At 47.6% G+C, this 22,521-nt stretch overlaps 1 protein-coding gene across 1 annotated transcript in view; it reads left to right on the forward strand.

Moving 5' to 3' along the window:
* The first annotated feature begins 19,811 nt into the window (after positions 1–19,811).
* Positions 19,812–22,521, forward strand: part of SLC7A14 (solute carrier family 7 member 14) — a 33,037-nt gene continuing 30,327 nt past the window's right edge. Inside the window, exon 1 of the mRNA XM_087740210.1 lies at positions 19,812–19,901. The gene's annotated coding sequence lies outside the window, so the exon portion shown is untranslated. The remainder of the gene's footprint in view (positions 19,902–22,521) is intronic.

Raw genomic sequence — 22,521 nt, forward strand, 5'->3', positions numbered from 1 at the left:
CTTGAACATGAGCACAAATGTAGCCTCAAAGTCCAACTTGGTTCAACACTTGCTGCTAAATTTGCGTGGTCCTTAATCAGGGAAATTATCACTGAATCCAAATGCAAAAAGTGAGCCAAGGCTTCTGAGTTTTGCAAAATATTACACTCTGCATTAATCGTGGAAGCTTGAACTTGCGAAGTTTTCCAGTTATAATACCATCTTGATGCAGTTGACAGGAAAACCTGATTAATTCTTGTACAATCCACCGTGTTATTCTTTCTTCTCTTAATCCCTCATGGATAAGAGTGAGAGGAAGTGTGAACAGAGTAGGATAAATTGACATTGACTATTGACAAAACAATGTTGCGAAATAATCCAGCTCATTCAATATGTTCGGTATTGAACATATTGCTGCCCTGGAGCAGCAGCAGCAAGGGAGATCCGGGCTTTGGCTGCCTTGGCACTGCATAGAAACCGTGGTGTGATGCCTTGCTCTGCTTGCCTCCTCCTCCTCGGGCATGGCTCTTGTGTAAGGAATGACTAATGCCACATTCAATTTCTTTAATATGGTTTTGCATTCTCTATACTGCAACGGAGATCTATATTTGAGTCTGAACAGGGACAACCTGTACTGAAGAGATGAGAAGGACAGCCAAAGCTAGAGGGACTCTCAGGCTCACCACCAGTCATCAGCTTCTTGCTGGTGGCTCAGAAGTCATCCTCCCTGAAGGGCACCACAGTCCCGTTCAAGGGAGCACCGTTAATTTAAATCAATTATTTCAAAGTATTCACTGCTTGCTCCAGCATCTGCTCCCTTCAGAGATCTCACAACACCACCAAGGGGAGCGTTAAACACGGACCCAGAGCCGCACTTTGCAATGTAACATCTATTTAGCTCCTTTCCTCTGGTTCTCTTCTTACGCATCTAGTCCATCACTTCTCCAGGCCAAGCACTATGTTAAAGGATATCTCAAAACCTCTGAGGATGGCTTTTCTTCTCTATTGCTCAAAGTACTTCAAAAAACATTAAATAACTTCTATTGTCCATGTGATACAGGCAGTGTTGTACCATCTGCATTTCATGTTCAGGGAAAGAGAGGCAGAGAGCACTGACATACCTGAGGAAAGGCTATCAAATTAAATGGAGTAATGGAAAAAAAACTATCCTGTAACCCACAGTTTGTATTTCTACAGAGTTGAGGATGATATGAATGTGAAACCACTTGATCAAAGAAAAATTTCCAGGCCATTGTACAGCCAATCGGGTTTTTCTTGTGCACTGAGCTGTTTCCCAGTTCCTAAAGACATTTAACCTGCAAGCACTACTGCAGCAGCCTCAAGAGAGGAGCTGAAATTTGCGTGCGGGTGCATTAAACGCCCAGCCGAGGCTTCATGGGTGTTCCCTGCCCTCCCACACAGCCCGCGGGCATGTGCCCTGTGCCTGGCACAGCTCTGCACATCCCGCAGAGACTGGGAAGACCGACTGCACAGGTCTCTTTCGGACAGAGATTAGCTTTCCCCATGTTTGCTGCACTTGTTGTACATTCCGGTCTGCAGCACAAGCAAAATGGGAAAACACAGGGAGCACACCCCCCTTCACCAGGCGGAGGTGTCCATTGGTATGAGCTTGCTGCAGGGATGAGACCGTAGCTCCATCATGATTTGGCCAGAGTACAGAAAATGGAGTCAGGGAAATGGCCATGGTAGTTTGGGATAACAAGTGTCCTAATATCCCAATTTACCAAAGCTGATGAGATGTTTCACCCACGCTCTCAGCTCCACAAGGAAATGCTGCTCTGTGGCTGAGGCACAAAGAGCAGCAGTTCAATCCCTCACCCTCAGACACCATCATCACCATGCGATTACACAGTGTGTGCTCCAACTTCAGGATTAAAATGAGACACTCATCTGCACCCAGCTCTTTTCAAACTTATGAGGGGGGGAAAAAAAAAAAACAACATTACGAACAGCAGGCTGGGCTGGGAGAGTCAAAAGTAATAATTTCTGACCCCATGCTGATGCTGTTAGTTACGAGAAATGGTTTATTCTCTCCTCCTTTATCTATTTTAAGTTCTTTAGAGTTCTTCACCCCTATCACAGAAACTCTGAGTTATATTACCATCCTCCAAAACAGTCTCCTCGCAGCACAGCACGGTGTTACAAGCGCTATGCCACAGTTCTGTGTGCGTACAGAGCAGGCAAGAGGCTGGTGGAGGCTGGTCCTCCCAGGCATTAGCAGAGCTTTGGCCAGGGCTGGCCTTGTTTGCAAGGCCTGAGATACTCTGCATTGACATCAGTCAGGTCTTTTACAATGCAAAATTGAAAAAGAAAAATAAAGAAAAGAAATAATGGCACCAGGAGTCAGAAAAAACAGGACAGAAGGGAAAACATATCTACTGTAACTCCAGGGGAAAAAAGTGAGGCAGTGAAATATTCCATCCCACTGCTCAAAAGGAAAGTATTGACTACTTCTGAGAACAAAACTATTATTATCACTAAATTCATCTTATTATTTTGGGATGTTAAGTCCCTACTCAAAAAGTGTCTCTGACAAGAATCCAATGGACTGCAAAGGGAGCAATTAGAGCAGCAAAGTGTTTTGGAAAATGCCCTGTACCATCTGCCAGTCCTGCATAGCTTTCCAGCGTTTAGATATCACTCATACTTGTCCATCTGCAAGCACACTGCCTCGCCTCCAACCGCCCCATAAATATTTCTTGGTTTCTACTGCCCTACAGTCCTTCTGCCTTTACTCCTCCTGATTCAGGTACATTCAATTATCTCCAATGGATCACCAAGCCATAAGGTAGTGTCAACACTCCCCCAGCCACCTCCAAACCATCACCTAAATAACCTCAGGGCAACAAATCCACCGTGTTGCTCTCTTCTGATCACTTTACATTTGTTGTCCACGTAGCCCCATGCCACAGTCTGCTCAACATAGCCTTTGCCGAAGCCCGCAGGATGGTCACAGTAATCAGCTGGGAGATGCTGCAGATAACCCCTGCTACCATCAGTAGGAATTGCAGTGCTTTATTTGCCAGGGGTTTTGTTCTTCTAGAGACCTGGCAGTCAGTGGTACCCACTTGCAGGAAAGCTTTAGGGCAAGTCACCCAACCAGGTGACAGGCACAAAGTCTTTTCACTCAAAGTCACCCTTGAAAGACACCCCCCAGCCCTCCTGTCCCAAACCTGTGGTTCCATACAAGACTTCTGCTCCAGTGCTACCCAGCAAGGCCCCTTTACCTGCATGAAGTGACTCTCAGCACAGCCCTGACAAGCTGAGAGATTCATCCAGCACAGAATTGAATGGGGATGGGAAGTAAAGCAATTGCATTAGACAAGAAAGACAAATTTTTCTTATTTTTTTTAGCGCACTCAATAAAAAAAAGTAACTGCAAGGAGACACTGTGGATGAGCAATGGGTTAGCAGCTTAGCAATATCTCCAGAAGAAGTTCTGTATCATTTTCTTTTGCTCTCGAGAGCTGTGATGGATGAGCTCAGCATTCACACCTTCCTGCTGTTAAACAGAGCTGATTGTCACCGAGCTTCTCGTTTGCCTTGACCTTTCAGGAAGGGACAGGATGAATCTCCACAAAGTTTCACAGCAGGCTTTGCAATCACTCAGAGTTGCCAGTCTCCCTCCAAACACCCCACAGCCAGGTCAGCACAACCCAAGGGATGGGCATCACTGCACGATCACCTGAAGTCACTGTCTGTACATCTGTGAGCACGGTGGGGTCCCACCAACATCAGGCTCCAGGGTCCTAGTCACAGCCTTGCACATGAGACAGGATGCCAGTGATCTCTTTCTAATACAGAAATGTTTGGTTGAAAAACACAGCTGAAATTTTCGGTTGAAAAATCATAGTGGAAGGTAAGCATTAAAGATCCAGGCAAGAAAAAGCAACATGAAGTTGTTACTCCCTAACAGAAAACCTGAAAACGGGACAAAACACATCCCAGTGCTCTGCTATTACACAGTGCAAATAAATTGTTTCTGCAAGAGAAACAGTTTGGGGTTTTCTTTTCAGCCAACGAAAAGCAGAGCAGGGACTAATCAAATTCAGTGTTCTTCAGCAATTTAAGGCTAATTTCTCCTGCTCCAATGTTGTTTCAATCATTTGAAAACAAACGTGAAACCTTTAACATGTATCTTGCTTTTCTTGTAAATGTTTGAAAGACCAGAGGGTCTCAGCTCAGTACGTCAGTATCATTCCACAAGCGTTACTGAGTTCATCTCCAAAAGCTTCTTGGAAGTAATTGAGCAGAAGGTTGGTCATAAAAGCAGGTGGCCATAAAGATGGTGGAACAGACCTGAAGGTCTGGGTGGGGCCGGGTCTGGACCTCACTTTGTTGTGCATCCCCAGAAGGAAGTGTTGGCTCTTCACTTCTTCCTTGCTGACATTGATGCAACAAGCATGCTGGTTGCTTTTGCTGCTGGAGAAAGCGTGGCACCCCCTGCCAGCCGCAGGCTGCGGGCAGGGAGCAGATATGCTCAGCTTAGGGAAAAGCAAGAAGAGATTTTTAAAATGCTACTTAATCAAATTCACTAAGCAATGTGGTAATTTAACTCCGGGTTTAGGTTTATGTATTTATTACTTCCAATTGGTACTTATCGCTTCTCTTTCCTTAATTTCTGCTCTCTATTTGACTGAAGTTTACTCTCTCTGGATCACAGATCAACCTCCCAGGGATAAGTACGGCAGTGGAAAACATGCATTCAGATCCAGGTTAAGATTTTGCATACTGAAAAGCTTTGGGAGATTTTATACAAGCACCGCATTTTTAGGTTGTATCTTGAGTGCATGGTTTGGACCTACCTTCCCCTTAGCTCATCCACTGGGTGCACAGGTGAGAGTTCAGGGACAGCATTCATTAAATATTAAAAAAAGAAAAGAAATGGTGCAAGGTGCTGGAAATGCTGGACCTAGGAGGGGAAGAAAAACTGAACCAACACTGTTCTGCCCAGAAGTGATTTACCAGTGACTAGCACATGCTTTTTTTTTTTTTTTTAAATTTTATAAATTTGCTCCTTGCCATTAAGTGTTACTTGCACTGCCTAAAATTGACTTCTTTTTGCCAGCTCCTCCTGTAATCCATGACCTCCTTCCTCCCAGAGAAACAAAGCCATGGTGGATAAAAGCACTGCAGATTTACTAGGTAATTGAAATCATCACAGAAAATAGTGCCTTACGCTCTAGACTTTGCCTTGAAAGCATCAAAGACATGAATATTTACAGCATTAAAAAAAATGAGCTTAAAAATAAATTTACATCTTGGACTAGATATGGCTTTTAATTTTAAAACGCAAGTCAACCCTTGCTCATGATGGTGCTGGGCTGGCTCTGAGGGGGCTCTGACCTGGCCATAACGATGCAGTTTTTCTTCTACAGTTACAAATGGACCACAGCTCCCCTCTGGGAAGATCCCCACTATTAAAAAAAAAAAAAAGAAGAGTTGATGAACCTCTGTCAGGTTCCTGAGTGCCAACAAAAGTGCAAACTTGAGCCATTTCTTGAGGCAGATTTGACGATGGCAATACCTACCCCCTAAGAAATTAGCTGAGCTGTATCCCTTCCCGTAGCACATTTTATGCCGACCACAAAAGGGAACATTTGCTTACAAAGCAATTGTTTTAAAGCCAAGTCCTGACTTCTTAATTTATTGAATATTTGTTCCCCTTGACTGAAACTTCAGCAGTCTTTCCCTGCCAGAGCTAATATTTTAAATCGTGTATTTTAACATAATTTGCATAACTTCTTCAAAACATGTTATCACTATCCACGTCCTCCTATTTTACATCCTGCCTAATCCCAAGGTCAAGGAACTCAATAGGAGCCCCTTGATTTTTCTGGGCTTTGGACAAGCATTTACAGACCCCACAAGAGAAGTCTGCCAGCGACGTGCTGCATTCGCCACAGGCTCTCACATCTCTCCTGCGTACACTGGACACTTGACAGCAGGACCGCTCTTGGTTTGTTTTTATTCACTGTGCACCACGTATTTTAAACTTTTATCCTGGCTCAAAAAGCCAAGTTATGCTTGCAACATTCTTTTGTAAGGCCTTTCACAGCTACAACAAAGTCTTCAGTCAAAACCTGAGTAACAGCTAAAATAAGTGTTTTCTAAAACATTATTTTCCATAGGAATAAAGATGTTACGGAGAAGATGTCCACAAGCACAACAGCCTTTCTGCTCAAAAAGCTGCAAGAAATTAAGACTATGCAAGCAGGAGGCACTCACCCGTGAGCCACAAAAGCAGAGAGATGCCAAGAGGGATCCTGACCTGAAGCTTGGTAGAGTTAATGGAAATGATCCGCCTAGCTCCTCTGAGCCAAAGCCCATCCTGGCTCAGAGCAAGGGGGTCTCATCCTGACCCTGCTCTGTCAAAACCCAATGGGCTCTTCTGCACCCTTCCACATAACCTGGGCTTTCTCCTCCTGCTTACGCCCAGGACTTTTGGACAAGAGCACACTTCCCATTACATCTTTGCTAAGGTAGGTCAAGGTGAAAGAGAGATAAGGACACAGCCATTTTGCATGCTTCAAACATCACTTCCAGGTAGGCACTTATCTTTCAGTATTGTCATTATGAAAAAGGTTGGTTTTCTTGCATGTCTACTGTCCACACAACCCAATAGCAACATTTATCAAGAAGCCAGATTGACTTATTTTGGTTTTATGAGGTGCCCTGTTGCAATCTGCTCTATAAATAACACAGTTTTTAATTAAAGATCTATAAGCAGATGGTTGACAAGAGTAGTTACCGCTAGTGGCAGGTATATATGAAGCTATTTTGTATACCATGTTACACAATGACAATTGACTCGTAGGATGTATTATTCAACGGTTCTACACTGTCCTTGTGCTCCCTCCACATCTCCTGGTATTCAGTTCAAGATAGGAACAGGACTGAGACCATTTCCCATCAGCAGCCAAACAGCCCTTGTTTGACAACCAACCTGATACAAAACTACTGGCGATTCTGCTTCTATATTAGTGCACAAAAATTGTTTTTTTATCAGTGATAGTTTCTGAACAGCTCATCCAGGAGCTGCCTTCTGAGTCACATCCCACCTCCTGTACAGGAGGGTGCTATGAGCCCAGCCCAAAGGGAAGCCCACCACTCCCTAGGTGCCCTTTGTTTGGTAGGGTCTCTAGCCTGTCTGAAGCAATTTCTCCAAGAGAGGATTATTGACTCAGAGTTGCATCATCCGTGGGAAGCAGCAATCTGACATGATTTAGAGGAGAAGAATACAACACCCAGCTGAAAGCGCAAGGAAAGTTAAGGTGTGAGCAGACTAAATACATTGAATGAACTGGAAACCAACAGCAACACAAGGGACAAAAATAAATAAAATAAAAATCCTCTTTATGCTCTCAATAAAACAACTGCAGGAGACTTAGGGTTTTACTTGTTTTTCCCCACATTTCTGACTGCCATCCTCATCTTTAATGCTCGTAAAGAAAATAAGTCTCATAGATAGCAATTTTGTTCCTCTAAAGCAAGACATTTAGAATTGAAACACAGGAGAGACTTGCTGCCAGCCATCACAGGCCCACACCTACCATGCTGCTGGACAAGTGCAACTCTCAACATCCTGCTGGGACAGCACCAGTCTGCAGCTGCACACAGGGAGGCCTCCTCTGCTACTTCCCCAGGACTTGGTTGTCCCCTGCACACCACTCTTGGGGTGGTACCTACAGCTGGGTGAAGCATCACCTCCTGATGGGGTAAGGTGCAACCCTCACTAGCACCAAAGCACAAAGGCTAATCAGGCCACTGCTTTCATGCATGTCTCCTATTTAAGCACTGATCAGGCCAAATCCTGTTTCACTAGCTTGATTTGAAAAATTGCAGGTCAGAGCTATTGGGCTGCAGGCTGTGTGCTTGCATGCAGCGTGCTTGCTTTTTCCCAGAGCTGTCTGGAAATACCCCCATGCTCTTGCTGCAGAAAGCTGGCAAGGATTTTGTTAACAGCAAACTATTTTTCCCACTCCTTTAAATTGAGCAGGAAGATTTTTTTATTTTCTCTCCATCACAATCAACTTGATGGTAATTTGTACCTCTCAGATCAGCTGCCCCATATTTACTGTGTTTACCCAGCTCAAGCAGTGGGTGGGTGGGATTGCTGTGGGAAGCTGTGGACCCTCCACCAGTGTGATTCAGCCCAGCTGAGCCGACTTGCGAGGCTGTCGGCTGATTCCTGCCAGCTGAACCTCTGCCTTTGCCTCCTGTGACTCATCCTCCTCCGAGTTAAACAAAGAGCCCCCAGACTGCAGGCTGAGTCACAGCTGCTTTGAAGGTGGGAGTGGGGTGGCTTTTGTGTCACCCCCTCCCTGCCTTGGGTGGGAGTGCTGGGGAGGAGGTTGTCTTTGCAGCAGTGAACCTCGAGCTCTAAAAATAATAGTGGGAGGAACAAGAAAGGCCTCTGAGAACAAGATCCCCCTTTTTCAGTTGCCTCTTGTAATAGCACTTCAGTCTGCTTCTGCAGGGGCAGGAGGGGACGGTGGATGTGTGATGCAGGGGATGGCTGAGTTCCCGAGGACTGTAATTACCCAGGATTAAAATGCACAGCTCTGCAGTTACATTTTGACAGAAAATTACAACCTCAACAGGAGGAAATGTTGGGAAAGGGCACCAATAAAGCAGAACAAGCAGGGCAAATTCAGTTCTGATTTAAGCATGTATGGCTTTGCTGATGAATTTGGCCACTTGGCACCCATCAACAGCTATATATTACCCAACTGTCCTTCCCACCAGAGACAAGATCACAAATTTCCTTAGAGATGGCATGGCTCTGGCTCTAGGTTTCTGTTTCATTGTTGTGTATGGATTTCTTCCCTTCCCACAGATGTCCGCTGCTTCTCCTGTGGAGAGGAGCCCACCATGGGTTCCCTGGCCAGGCACAAGCTGCTGGGGCCATCGCTCCCCTCCTGCTCTCCCCTGGCTGACAGCAACCTGGGCTGCCCATCCCCTGCTGTCTGCCTTCAAAATCATTCATTATCATAAGGAAGAACATCTCTTCCAACTGTACAATGTCAAACAACTCTTCAATTTAAGTGCTCATTTGTTTTCATCAATCCAGACCCGAGCTGCTGTGCCACTGCGCTATGAGACCAACCGGTAGTATTCCACTTGGGAATATACTCAGACTTGGAAATACTCAGGCAATCCACTCTCTGCAAGAAATAATATCTTATAAGTCATGGAAAACCCAGAAAAAAATGGAGGATAGACTTGGATAAGCACCATGAATAGGGACTTGGTAGGGGCTATCGCTGGTTATCTTTGAGAAACCCATTAGACTGAACATCTACATTTCCAAGTAGGACTAAGCCATCCATCAGAAGATTGGGTTTGCTCAGATCTTGCTTTAACATTCAGTTTATTCAGAGTAATTTAGCGTCATTTGGGGAGTTGTAAATGAACTGTTACTTGCTCTGTGTCAACAAAACACTGGGGTTTCTTGCTTAAAAAAAAAAAGGAAAACACACATCATGCCAAGCCAATGTTCTTCGTTCACCATCTCCCTCTCCGAAAACCAGCTGGTGGAGAGTGACCTGGGACGAGTCACCCACCAGCGGCTGGTGATGCTCCGCAGCACTTCCAGACCCGTGCCAAGCAGGAAAAGGCAAATTACTCTGCTAAACAGCTATTTCCAGAGTGGAGAGTGGAAAGTGGGAAGAGTGAAACACCCAGTAAACCGCACCTTCCTGCGTCCCCTCCTGTATGCTTCAACACCAGAAACTTCATAGAAAGCCCAGGGCTTTGTGGTTTGGTGTGGGCACAGGATGATAAAAATTGCCTGCAGGCGTGCACATCTACAATGTATTTAAGGAACCGGTGTTGGCGGGTACCACGTGCCCCGTGTGTGGCACAGAGCTTCAAGCAGCTCTGCTCCCTGGAGAATGAGAAAGGAAAGTGGGAATTCAAGCTGGGTGAAGCCTGGTTATACATACATTAGTCAGCAGGGTGGGAGGAGGGGTTAAATAACTGTTACACACTATAATATGTGCTATCCTACAGCAAAATTTCATAACCTGTAACTCTCCTTACTCCTATCAGTGCAATAAAAACACCCCAGGAAATCCCATAATGCTAAAATTAACAGCCAGGTCTCCATTCAGATCTCAAACTAGAAATAATCCTGTATCAGCACAATAAAGTTGTTAATAGAAGGCCAATTTTAATTTCTCCTTAAAGCATAGATCTGCTACAAAAAGCCTATTGGTTTTAATCCCTTCTTCTGCCTTTGGTACTCTTGTTCCTCCTGCCTGAGCGCAGCCCCGCCATCCAGGCAGGTCCCCGCTGTCCCCTGGGGTGACCGGTGCCACTGCACAGGAGCAGCTTCTGGGTCAGCAGCAACAGGTTGCCATTTCCATGAAGCAATAAGAAACTGGGATTAAAACCATATTGATTAGACCGGTGGGAAAATACTGAAGCATTAGCATTTTTTCATTGCTTGTGATACTGCGTATGTGTGAGATGATGATGAATGCTAAACAGAGGGTTTTTCCTCCTTCCCTATGTAGCTCTACATGATTCCTCCACTGCTTAGGTTTGTTTGCTTGCTTTCTCATGCTCCTGAATGGTTAAAAACTGCCTGCTGTTAGCTTTGCCCACCCCATGAAGACCCCAGCACATGCCGTGTACCCTGAGCCGGGCTGGGGCACCTGGGGCCCGTGTTGTCCCCAAGGGAGGCCATTGAGCTGCAGCACATCTCCTTTCCCTGCAGCAAAGGCAGCGAGCCCGCAGCCCTGGCTCGTGGCTCAATGCAGGTTGTCAAAATGCAGTTCAAATATTGTATTTTTCGCAGGCCAAGGCAAACGCAATACCTGAACAAGAAGACTGTGGATGAGGGTGACCGCACTCGGTGGATCCAGGAGGTAAATGCCATCTCCAACACTGGGTGGTGAGGACCACTGAAGACTTACACCCTCCTCAAGGAGCTGGAGAGGGGGTGGAAGGGGGGGGTTTCCCTCGCCTCATCCCCTGCCTGCACTAGGAGTAATTTTCTAACCAGCAGTTGTATATGCCATGAGAAACGTGATTGAATCGTATGCCTCAGAGTCCTTGCTAATCTCTGGTCTCATAAATCAAGAAGGTAAATATAGATCAGTTATTGCCCGGGTTTATCAGGGTGTATTTTAGCAGAAGTTGGGCTATTGATGCTTTATGTGGACGGCGAGGACACACCTAGCATTAATCTGGTTTGTCTAATTGATGTGTTTGTTTCTCTTTTGCTGTACTGGATACATTAAGAAATTACTCATTCACTCCTCCTGTTTTTTAATTGAAATCTACTTCGCTGTACCCAAAAGCAAGAAACAAAGCAAAACTCTTCATTCCCCTGTGTGCTCTGCACAGAGGAGATGGCGCCAGCTCCTTCTTCAGCACTCGTTTCTAGCTCCATTCAGTGCTGGTTTCAGGAGACTGAAAACATCACCTCAGATTAGGTAAACCTTTCCATAAAAGCCATTAGCTCCTCTGTGGAAAAGCCCAGCGGATTTTTCCATGAGATGTAATTTTTAAAAGCCTGTCTTTATACATGCGCAAGGTTAAGGGCCAGGAAAATAACAATTAAAAAAAAAAAAAGCAAAATGGGTCAAAGTAAACAGCATTTCACTTATGTACAATCCTCCTGATTTCAAGAGCTACATTATCTCAATACCTGACCCACTCCAAAACCCGTTCCTCAAAATGTATATTTTTTAGCATTAGATTTAACTGAATTAGAAGCAATACTCTTATTTGACTTGCATTCTGGATCAACCTTTTTTTCTGTCTACATACTAGTGGAAAAACTTATTTTTTTCCTCAACTTTCCAATCCTTTCCCTGCCTTGTAAGAGCAGAATCTTCTTGCATACTAGCCGGCACGTCAGTGATGAAAAACACGCTGTCCTAATATCCTCCCCCAGCACTGCAGAAGCTTGCTTGAAACCTATTTACTGCCAGGATGTGCATATTAATGTCTTGTCTTATTTGCCTCAACAAACAGAAAGGAGGCTATTTTAAGTTACTAGAAGATACACAAACTAATCGAAAAGCCAGTCTTCATTTTCTAGAGAAGCCATCTGGTTCATGATCCTCCTTTTACATTATTTTTAAAGCACCTTTGGGGTACTCTTATGGACAGCACACCCCCACGTATCAAAGGAGGGTCGTTAGAGGATGGTTGCCCCGTGCCATGGGTACCTACGCCAGCAGCCTGACATGCAGCAAGTCATTGCACCAAAGCCAGCGGAGCCGGCAGCTGTGCAGCTACAGATCCCATTAGCAGCTCGTAAGTGAGACGGGACCCTGATCGCTGATAATGATATAATGAATACCAAATTAAACCCTAAAACTATGCTACCACGGGCTACGATCTTATCGACCTCCCCTGAAAGCTGAGCTGCACCAGACCCTGTGGTTCTTGAATAGGAGAGTTCAACTAATAGGCTGCAGGTAATTCAATCCGTGCTGCTCTGCTCTTTCAAGCAGCACTCAGCCAAGGCTGCATTACGATATTAAATCCATGGTGACTTCAGAGGTGTAGGCTTTGGCTCATCGTCCTTCAGCTGTGATACAAAATGAGGTTGAACAGACCTGGAATGACCTAGCCGAAATATCTTGGCTGAGCTTCAACTGAGAAACTGCATTTACTCCAAGGGAAACTGCACTATGGTTTCATCTGGGTAATGTTTTCGCCTTCAGTGCCGACCCTTCCCAACACTGACCTTTGGCTTTAGCAGTAAGAAATCATCAGGGAATAGTAGATCAATAGAAACGTCAGTGACAACAAACTATCAGATCAATACAGTCCTCTTTTCTTCTGCAGTGCTGCCAGTTTTGGAGCAGATGTGCAGTGCTCTCCTGCTGAATAGCTGATGCCACTGAGTTTCAGTCCATGGGATGTTCACAAACCTTTCTTTTCCTGCAAGGCCTGCTCCTGAGACGACAGCGGTTATTCTGGACATGCAAAAAGCTACACTTTTGTGAAAAACAAACAACAGACAATAAGCCCTCTTATTTGCATGCAAAGCAAATGCACTCGCACAAACAGCAGCCTCTCTTCAAACCCTGGGATGGGCAAAGCCCTGTCCATTATTAGCAGCAAGACGGATAAATAAATCAAGCAGCCAGTTAAAATGCCAAGGAAACATTCACATCTTTTTCTTCTTCCCCCCCCCCCCCGAAAAAATGTTTGGGTTTTGTTTTTTTTTATTCAAGCAGAAATACTTCAGTCTCTGAGTAAAATTTGGCAAGTAAATGCTAAAATACTCTGAAGACCACTAATTTTAACCTGGCGCTCTTAGCAGTAGTGTGTAAGCTATTTGTGTACAAACCCAAACCAAACACTGTGGCCTAAGGCTGTTTTTACGGAGAACAACAGAAACAGCTTCTCCTGTGCGTGGGCAGCCTAGCAGAGAGTAAGCTGGACCTGTCGCTGTAGTGTGTTGCGGTGGGGACAGACGGCTCGCGGATGCTCCCCAGCCCTGTGTGCAGCACGGGGGGTACCACTGCCCACTAAAGCCCTGCTCTGCCAGCCATCTACAGCAAGATGAAGGTGACAGGGAGCTGAAATGAGTCCAGGATGGAGGCCATGAGAGGCAACAAGGGAAAGCACTGGAGATCAGACACAGCCTGGTGTGTACAAGACCATAGGAGAGCAAGTCAGCCCAAGAACAAGAAGGCCTTGCAGCAACACATCTTTCCTGCCCCCTGCTCTTTGCAGGTGAACTGGGCTATGAAATGGGTCCTCTTGCCAAAGCCTTGCCCTCAAAGCGCTAGCACACTTTTAACAAAACCATTTACAGCACCTTTAAAAAGAAAAATGTTCTCTCTCAGCTCTTTACGGATAGAGTTTCTGCCTAAAACTAGCCCAGCATGGCTCCTGCTAGAACCACAGCTTTATTGAGATGAGTAGGTGGCTACACCAAGAAATCTTCAGCTTGAGAGGCATCTCTCTAGAGGGCACGTGAGGGGTGGCAAACACTGCGACACGCCGCTCCACAGTAAGCACTGAGCCGCCAGAACGGGGCATTGCCAACAGATACAGACTACATGTTGCACATCGCATCAATCCCAAGGTGGCTGGCAGCTTTTGGAGAGCTTAAAGATATCAAGTAGGTGCTGCTCTTCTGGAGACCACTCAACGGGAATCAAACTAATTCCTAACAGTCAGAGATGTTAGCCAGCGGTGACTCTACATCCAGAGTCATGTCCTGCGTGCGGTCTGCCAATAAATCCATCAAACGTCCCTGCGCTGGTATCATTTTTGTGCTATGGTGCTTTATCTGTCACCCTCAGAACAGATAACTAAGACCAAATCCTGCCACCAGCTGCACCCTTGTTAGTTTACCTGAAATCCAGAAGATCTAAATCCACCTGCAGGACAGTGGGAAATGATACTCAGCAATGTATCAAGTTTCACTCAATGAAGACATAATCGTCACGGCATACGTGGTGTGACCTGGAGGGACAGGTTGCACTTACCAGCTACGTGGTGACCCAAAGCATTAATGTTAAACCATAGACGAAGAAAATGAGAAGACAACAAACACGCTTCTGCCTGGTTTTTGTTGTTAAAAGCAGTCTTCTTGCATAAGAAAAAAATAGTGTGTGGTCCTTTAAATAACGCAGCAGCCTCCAAACACTGAATCATTTAATCCTCTCTCGCTGGCGGATGCTTTAACCCAGCCTCCCCCAAAAGCACGGCCCCGCTGCAGCCCCTGTCCCAGCACGGGAAGGGGAGCCCCACCGGCGACTGGAGCTCCCTGTCCCCAAGGTGGGGTGTCCCCACATGGATCCCCCACCCCATGCAGTCCCTGACCCCATCACACAGGTGTTTATCTGCCCGTGGCCGAGGTTAATACAGCTATTTTGGTACCAGTGGGAGCTCCGCATTGGGGACAGTGATGGCCCAACCGAAGGGCATCACTTCTTTTGCCAGCACCAGCGACAGCCTCCAGCCAGGGGAGAGGCCACAGCTCATGCTGGAATTAGGCTTGCGCTGTACGTTTGCATATGGCTCTGAAAGGGATTTCTTTAATGCTCTGCCACCCCATCTCTATCTGAATGGGGAACGTCTGATGGATGTGTTATCAAACTTCTCTGCTCAACCTGGCATGGAGGATATGGAGCGAGAAAGAAAGAGGCTGGAAAAATCTTAGCTAGATAAAATCAAATGGCAAAGCATTCCCAGGCTTCTCTGTGCTGGGATGTTACCCCGATTTCTGTTTATACCTACACACCACTGAGATTATCCTTCCACACAGCAGGGAAGGGCCCTGATACGGGTTTATGAGAGACATCTACACAACTGTTTTCTTGTAATCTGGCCAAGATGCTGCTTAGCAGGGCAGAATAACCCTTTCCATTGCCCTAAGCAGAAATTAAGCCCATGGCCAGTTCCACTACAGACAAGTAACTTAAATAGTGAAGCGAGTGCCCTGTGAGTGCTGGGCTCATTCCCTGCCCAGCTGCATCAAGGCTGCCGTCCCTGTGCATCAGGGTAAGACCTCAGGGGGTCAGGGAGGTCCAGCTCGCCACTCCAGGCATCTTCTTTTACCTGCCTGGAGAATTGCATCTGCCCAGGTGAACTGCCCCAGTGAGGTCAGGGTCCCATAAAGCACGCAGAGACAGTCCCTCACCCAAAGAAATCACAGCCTATGCAGCCACACACCCACTGAGACGGGGCAATGTTTTCACTATCATTTCACAGCATTAGGACTGCAAAGAACAATGAAGTTCGCCCAGGAAACCTGTTGCAGAGCTGGTAACTTGAGTGAGGTTTTCTAAGTCTTGAGTTGGGGCTTTAATTACAGGACTATCCTTCCTCACGCTGGTATTCATCGTACCACCAGTCATCAACAGGAGATGAGACAGCAAGATTAATCCCTCTTCTTATCCTCCTACATTAATGCCTCCATCACTTTGACCCCTGTAGGGTCCTCACTGAGGTTCCAACTGATGGAAAAGTAAGAAAATATGGCCAAGCATTCTGGCCACATTTCTAAAAATACCGGCACTTCTGCAGGGCTCCATCTGGTCTCTGCTCAGAGACACCATCAAGTGAACTTTGCACTGGATGTCCAGGAGATACAGCTGTTCACTGAGTTATCTTGTGATGCCCCAGTCTAAATCGGAGCAAGAACACTTGCCGAAGCCATGGAGATGAGTTATCGGGCACACAGAGCAAGCAGGTGGAGGGCTAACCAGCTCCCACCACTGCATCCCAGCAGCTGCGTAATGGGATGTCCCTGTAAGCAGCCTGGTGCTTGCAGACAAAAGTGGTGTTTTTCTATGAAATATCTATCTTCCCTAAGAGCTAGCTGACACTCCTCAACCGCGTTCGCTAAATGATAAGATGGAGGCTGTGCCTTCAGCCCTGCTGATCTAACAGGAGCTGCCAGCGCACACGGACATGGAAATGGCAAGGGAAAAATGCGATGGCTTCTCCTTGTTAGTGCCCGGTGGAGTTTGGGAGCGAACATTTGAAAATCCACAATAATTTTCAATTCTCATGCCAGTTTCAAATGCAATTTCTGACTGGAATTTGATTTTATTCCAAAGTATTTTCTCTTCTACAACTTAATTTGTTTCAAGGAGGTTTTTATTTGGAAACATAACCCAAATCAGTGCGTCTTTGCAAAACCAACAAAAATGTGATGGGGTGACCAAGCGCACAGGTCGGGAACCCAACATAAATCCAAAGGGAGCCCAAGCTATTCCTCTTGAACAGCCCATTAGTCCGTTTTGATGATGTCAAAACATTTTGAGAAATGGCACTAAGGAAAACTCAGCAAAATAAAGGAATTAGCAATGAGCCTTTCCTTTCTGAGAAGTTTTCATGAAGGGAAAGAGGGCCCATGAGGTGAGGATGCTGGAAGCCCTAGAGGGACTTGGAGGCCAGCAGGCCAAGATTGTATTGACTGTCCTAATAGATCTGTAGACAAAGAAATAGCCCAGAAAACTGCAGGAACCATGGTATTTAAATGGCACAATTAATTAGTCACGGATGAGACAAGTATGAGGGGATTAAGAATGAGGTAAACAAACATTTTGATAAAAGGAAGAAAGAAAATCAATCGGGCGGCTTCTGCCTGTGTGTATTCAGTCACAAAAAAGAAAGTTATGTCCCATGAAATTGGAAAGGCCATATTTGATGCTGATAAGCAGAACAGCTGAGATAATGAGATAGCAGCTGGTGGAGATCCCTGCTATAAGGTGTTATTGAGGCCACTAGTCAGACTAGTCAGACGGCCACTTGCTGTTACCAAAAAATGGGCAGAAATTATTTTAATCTAGAAACTAGGCAGTGCCTGGGGACAGAGGAAATTCTGCTGCAAAAGTATCATTGTGTGCTTGGCTGCTAGGGGAAATTCCACCCTAATCTGAGGGTGATCTTGCTGATGGGACTTGTCTAGAGGGTACCTTGGTCTCATTCAGTTCTTTATCCAGATGACAGACTCGCATTGAATCAACTCGGAGAGCACCATTAGAGGGGCAGCTGCAGAAATTCATCTTCCTACAAGATTGGAAGTTACAAAACTCAGGAAAACAGGGTAAGGATTAATGAGAGAGAGCTTAAGTGAGCCTCTGAGAAAACATTTGCGCCTGTTATTATTCAAGGTGGCGGCAGGGTGTTTCGGGTAGCTAACTGTAGGTACCACTGGATAAAACAGAGCCAAGCATATAAGTAGATCAAGGTTGGACTGCAACAGGGTCTGGAAAACTATTATACAGCAAAGTCTGGAGCAAGAGGTCTGAGTAGTAGAGGGCAGGTGGAAGGGAGGGATGATACGGTGGTACCGCACAATGATTTATGCAGACTTGGGTGCTACAAGTATTTGCTCAGAGGACACAAAAGCCCCTCTCTGCTGATACCAACCAAACTGCAGTGGGCCAGATGTGCTGATAGCAGCAGCCTGTGGGTCAGCCCTCAGGGCGTGCAATCCCACGCTCTGGTACGCCAGCCCCAAGGAATAAATACGACTCGAATGACTCGACCCACACACGCAGGTAAGTCCCATTAAAACTTGGCCACACTGACAATCGTTTCAGAAACCCACACCCCTCCGTGTCCTTTCCTCACACGCTGCTTTCACCCACTGCAAAACAAGATGCAATAGCAAATGGAGAAGCTTTTCTCTTTTGCTGAGATTTAGACAAAAGGAAGCTCCTGAGATCAGCCATCCGCAGCTGCGTCTGGCGTCCACGGACTGAGCAAAAGCAGCTGGGGGAAGCCAGTGAACGAGAAGAGAAACAACAACCAAATGGGAAGCATGGGGACTACAGACAGGGAGAGGAGAGCAGCTGCAGCTCTGAGTGTTGCTTTCAGGGAATGAAAGAGTACGGAAAAGAATAAAACCAGGGTTTCAAAACTGCTGGTTGTGAGGAGGGTAATCAGCTGGCTGCACTTTGGCTCCAGCGAGGCTTTTTCTGCTGTGCGCTGTATGGTGTGATGTGCGCTGGCCGGAGCGGCAGGAAGGGAACGGAGCATTGTGTCATCCCGGGATGACACCTTCTGCTGACCAGCAATAACCTGGGAGCGGTCTTTTCTGCTCTTGTTTGGGAAGAGAGGGGCTGCAAAGAGACTGCTGTGAGAGAGGGAAGAGAGGGAGGTAGAGCTGAGCTGGAGAGAGGAAGGAGCCTGGTAAGAAATTGGGAAAATGATGGCACTCATCTGGAGAGCCACAAAAAATACCACAGAAATCAGGGATGGAAAGGAAATCAGAGCTGACATACGGTCCTCTATCCCGTGCAGGATGGTGGACATCCTGGCCGGGCTTATCTGTGCAGCGTTGCTGCCTGTAGGTCCCCAGAAGGTCACCGCCACTGACGCGGTTCCTGCCGGGGTCACTCACATCAGGCCAACATTGGCTTCCCGAACTGACCCGAAGCTGGAGGATCACACCTTTCATTTTTATCAGCAGACTTTTATTTCAGTGTTTAGAGAATGAATAGCTTCTCTCCACTCGAGGTGCACCCCGCATCTGGGAATGGGTCCTGTTAGAAGTTACAGCATGAAGCTGTAACAGAGGCTGAAATCTGACCCTCGCCAGACATCACTGGAGATGAAACCATTTTGGATTTGATGTCAAAATGGTAAGAATACAGATACAGAGTGGGAGTGCTTCTAGAGGGAACCAAATAGCAAGAATCAAGAAATAAAAATGCGATAAGGAAACATAAGGAGTAATCTTGAACATGAATTCCAGCTACCCTCAAAAGCAGCTATGGATATAAAATATAAAATATATCCTGCACCTGATATCTAACTCCTCCCAGCCGGGCCACGCAGAGGGCTGGACAACGTGGCACACCGCAATACATGAGGCATTATTTCAGTCCTAATTCTGCCTGTGCCGGGATTACAGTATTAGCACCCAAATCTCACAGCGCGGCTCAAGGAGAAAAGAAAGGGGGGGCTCGCCACCCTCTGTCCCTGGGGTGAGGAAAACCCTGCTCTGGAGGAGGCAGCCAGCAGAGTTATTTTTCAGCAGCTGGGCAACCTGGGGGAGGCCGCCCGCAGCCCTCGGGACACCTGGGCGGGCAGAGAGGACTCGATGGGTGGGAGGTCTCCCGGGCCCGGCCCGGCTCGGCTCGGCTCGGCCCCTGGGCATTGCCGGGCGGTGACATGCGGCAGGCGGGGAGAGCGCAGGGAGGGGGAAGCGCTGAATAATTGAGGAGCTGCAGCGCCCTCCTCCATCCCTCCCTCCCTCCTCCATCCCTCCCTCATCCCTCATCCCTCCCTTCCTCCTCCCTCCGCCCTGCCTGCGCGGCCGGGAGCCGGGGCCGGCGGTGCCCAGCGCAGCCCGCCCCCCCCCCCCCCCCGCCGGCTGCAGCAGCGCAGCCGCCCCCGCCGGGCTGCGCGCCCGAGGAGGCTCCGCAGCATCGCCCGCCCGCTGCCCTCCGCGCCCAGCGGTGAGTGCCCCGCACCGCCGGGGAGGGGAAGGGAAGGGGGATGGAGGGGAGGGTGGAGGGGGGGGAAGGCGCTGTCGCCCTCCTGCCCGCGGGGAGCGGCTCGGAGCCTCTCGGGGCGCGGGGGGCCCGGCTCCCCGCCCGGCAGAGGTCTGGCCCGGCGCCCCGGGGGGAGGGTGGCCGTGGACCCCCCACCCACGCACACAGGGCCGGGTCCTGCCCCGCTCGCGGCCGCCGCGGCAAGGGGACCCCAGCCCGCTGGGGGGGGTCCCACTGCCCCGGCCAGGCTGCGGCCCCGTGTTTACAAAGTGTCGGGCACTCACCGGAGGGGAGGAAGTGGTGGTGGGGGGGTGTCAGGGCTGACGGCCTGGGATTGATAGGAAACGGGGAAAAACAGAGTGAGAGGAGAAACGCGGGTGGCCTGAGGGAAGGGACGGCTCCGGCGACAGGTTACGGCGAGGGGAAGGCTGACCCTGCGGGCGGGGGGGCGACCGGCAGAAAAGGAGTCGGAGCAGGAGAGAAGCCGCGGGGGAGGCGGCGCGGAGGCGCGGGCAGCGGGGCCCGGAGCGCGGCGGGGGCGGGCGCTGTCCGCGGTGCTGAAGCCCCGGCGGGGCGGCCCCGGCCCCGGCCCCGCCGAGCCTCCCCCGGCCCCGCCGAGCCTCCCCCGACCCCGCCGAGCCTCCCCCGACCCCGCCGAGCCTCCTCCAGCCCCGCCGAGGCGGCTAGCCCCAGCTGACGGCTCCGTCCTCCCGCCGGCGCCTGCAAAACTCCCTCTGACTTAGCTCCTGGTCATGGAGTTAGCTTCCTTTTTACGTCACCCTCGACTCGGTGCTGTTTATCGATTCCACACGGGTATGTTCAAATTACCTAATCCCAGCCGTCTGCCTGCCTCAGCCCCGGGTAGGTGTGCTTCAGCATCACTGTATTGAAAATCCTAATCTCTTTTCTCAGAATTGCCTTCCAGCTCAGGTTTTGTGGCCTATTAAATGCTAGTTTATACAGATCGACTTAGTGCTTTCCTGTCACAGGCTGTACCTGGAGCACTCTAACAGAGGGCTTCCTAAATCAACACAGACCCCGGGGAGGAGTAGGCAGCAGTACGACGCTGGTCGACCCCAGAGAAGACTTTCAGCTCAAAGGGCTATGTCTGATTTAATCTAACATATTAACTAATTAATCCTCCCAGTGTCCCTAAGTAGAAGGCAAGTACATTTTAGCATGCCAAGGCATTTGTTTAATTGCCCAAAAGCTGTCATGAGACTGAAAATCTGATTGCTAAAGATATTTACATGTGTTCATTTTATTGGTACACATTGCTAAGGCATATGACTTACCGTAGTTGAACAACATATTGTAAACAAACAACAAACCTCAAACAAGCCAAAAACAACACTAGAGTGAAAAGTTACCTAGATTAAACTGATTAATCATCTGTTCCTAAAACGCACTGCTCCATGGGGAGTCCTTGTTGTATGAGAACAGAGAAGTAAGGGGTTCCTGCAGGGATCCAAGGCCCAAGTACCATTTCCCATTTTCATCTGCCAAAGGTGCTGAACTTTGCCAACAAAACAGAGACTGATGAGCCATGAATGATGCCAACAAAGAATCTTGGGTCCTCTCAAAGTAAAGCCAAACGTACAGTACATATCTGAGAAGACAGGATGGAGGCAGTATCTGGAACAGGACAAGCTGTTGAACAAGACCAAGGGAAAAAAAAGCCTTGTTCAACTGCTGTTCAGTACGGGGAGATGTAGGAAGGAAATTTTACCTCAGCCCTTGGAAACTGAGACTGCTAGAATACAGAAGACATCAACAAAAATGACAATAAAATTGGAAGTTAAAAAAAAATAAAAGAAAAGCCAAAACCTGTCAAGGACCAGAGAAAGGCCCCTGCAGTGGAGGAACTACAGCACCTGAGCAACTCACTTCATTAAAAAGAAGGGTGGGAGGTGAGTTGATTCTTGAATTTAAGAGCCTCTACAGAAAGAAATTCCTAGGCACTGAGTTATTCCTCTGTCTGCCAAAGAAAGGCACAACATGAACCGGTGCCGAGATGCTAAAGCCAAAACATTCTGATTTAAGTGAGAGATCGCATTTTTGAACAGTGGAGGGCTGATGACCTGATGAAGGAGCTATCAGAAAACCTGCTGGATTCTCCATCTGTTTATGTCAAGACTTGATGTCCTCCCAAAAGATGCAACTTAGCCAAAGCAAGTCATTGGGCTCCCTGCAGGAGTAATTGCCTGGAAGCTAATGGCCTGCGATTCAGACAAAATGAACTCGGTGGACTTAATGGTACCTTTGATCCTTAATTCCCCAAGTTAGGCACAGGGATGTACGGCTTTGCTCCCAGGTGCCCCAGCCTGCCCTCTAGACAAGTGCAACATTCCCAGCAGGTGGGATTTTTGACCACATACCAAAAGCAGAACAAATGACTGACCAACTTATATATTGAGTCTCCCAGTTTTCCAATTTGTTCCATTAATTAACTCTCCCTAAAAAGAATCCTGTCTTTGTGCATGTTGCAGTAAAGGGAAGCAGTTCAAAACATAAATCATTCTCCTTAGGGAGTCAGTCATGACTCCCATGTCAAGACGTATCTTACCCTTCTCTAATTTTTTAG

The sequence above is a fragment of the Nipponia nippon genome, unplaced genomic scaffold (genome assembly GCF_047370975.1).
Source record: "Nipponia nippon isolate SJK-2023a ecotype South Korea unplaced genomic scaffold, ASM4737097v1 scaffold_7, whole genome shotgun sequence".
Taxonomy (NCBI): Eukaryota; Metazoa; Chordata; class Aves; order Pelecaniformes; family Threskiornithidae; genus Nipponia; species Nipponia nippon.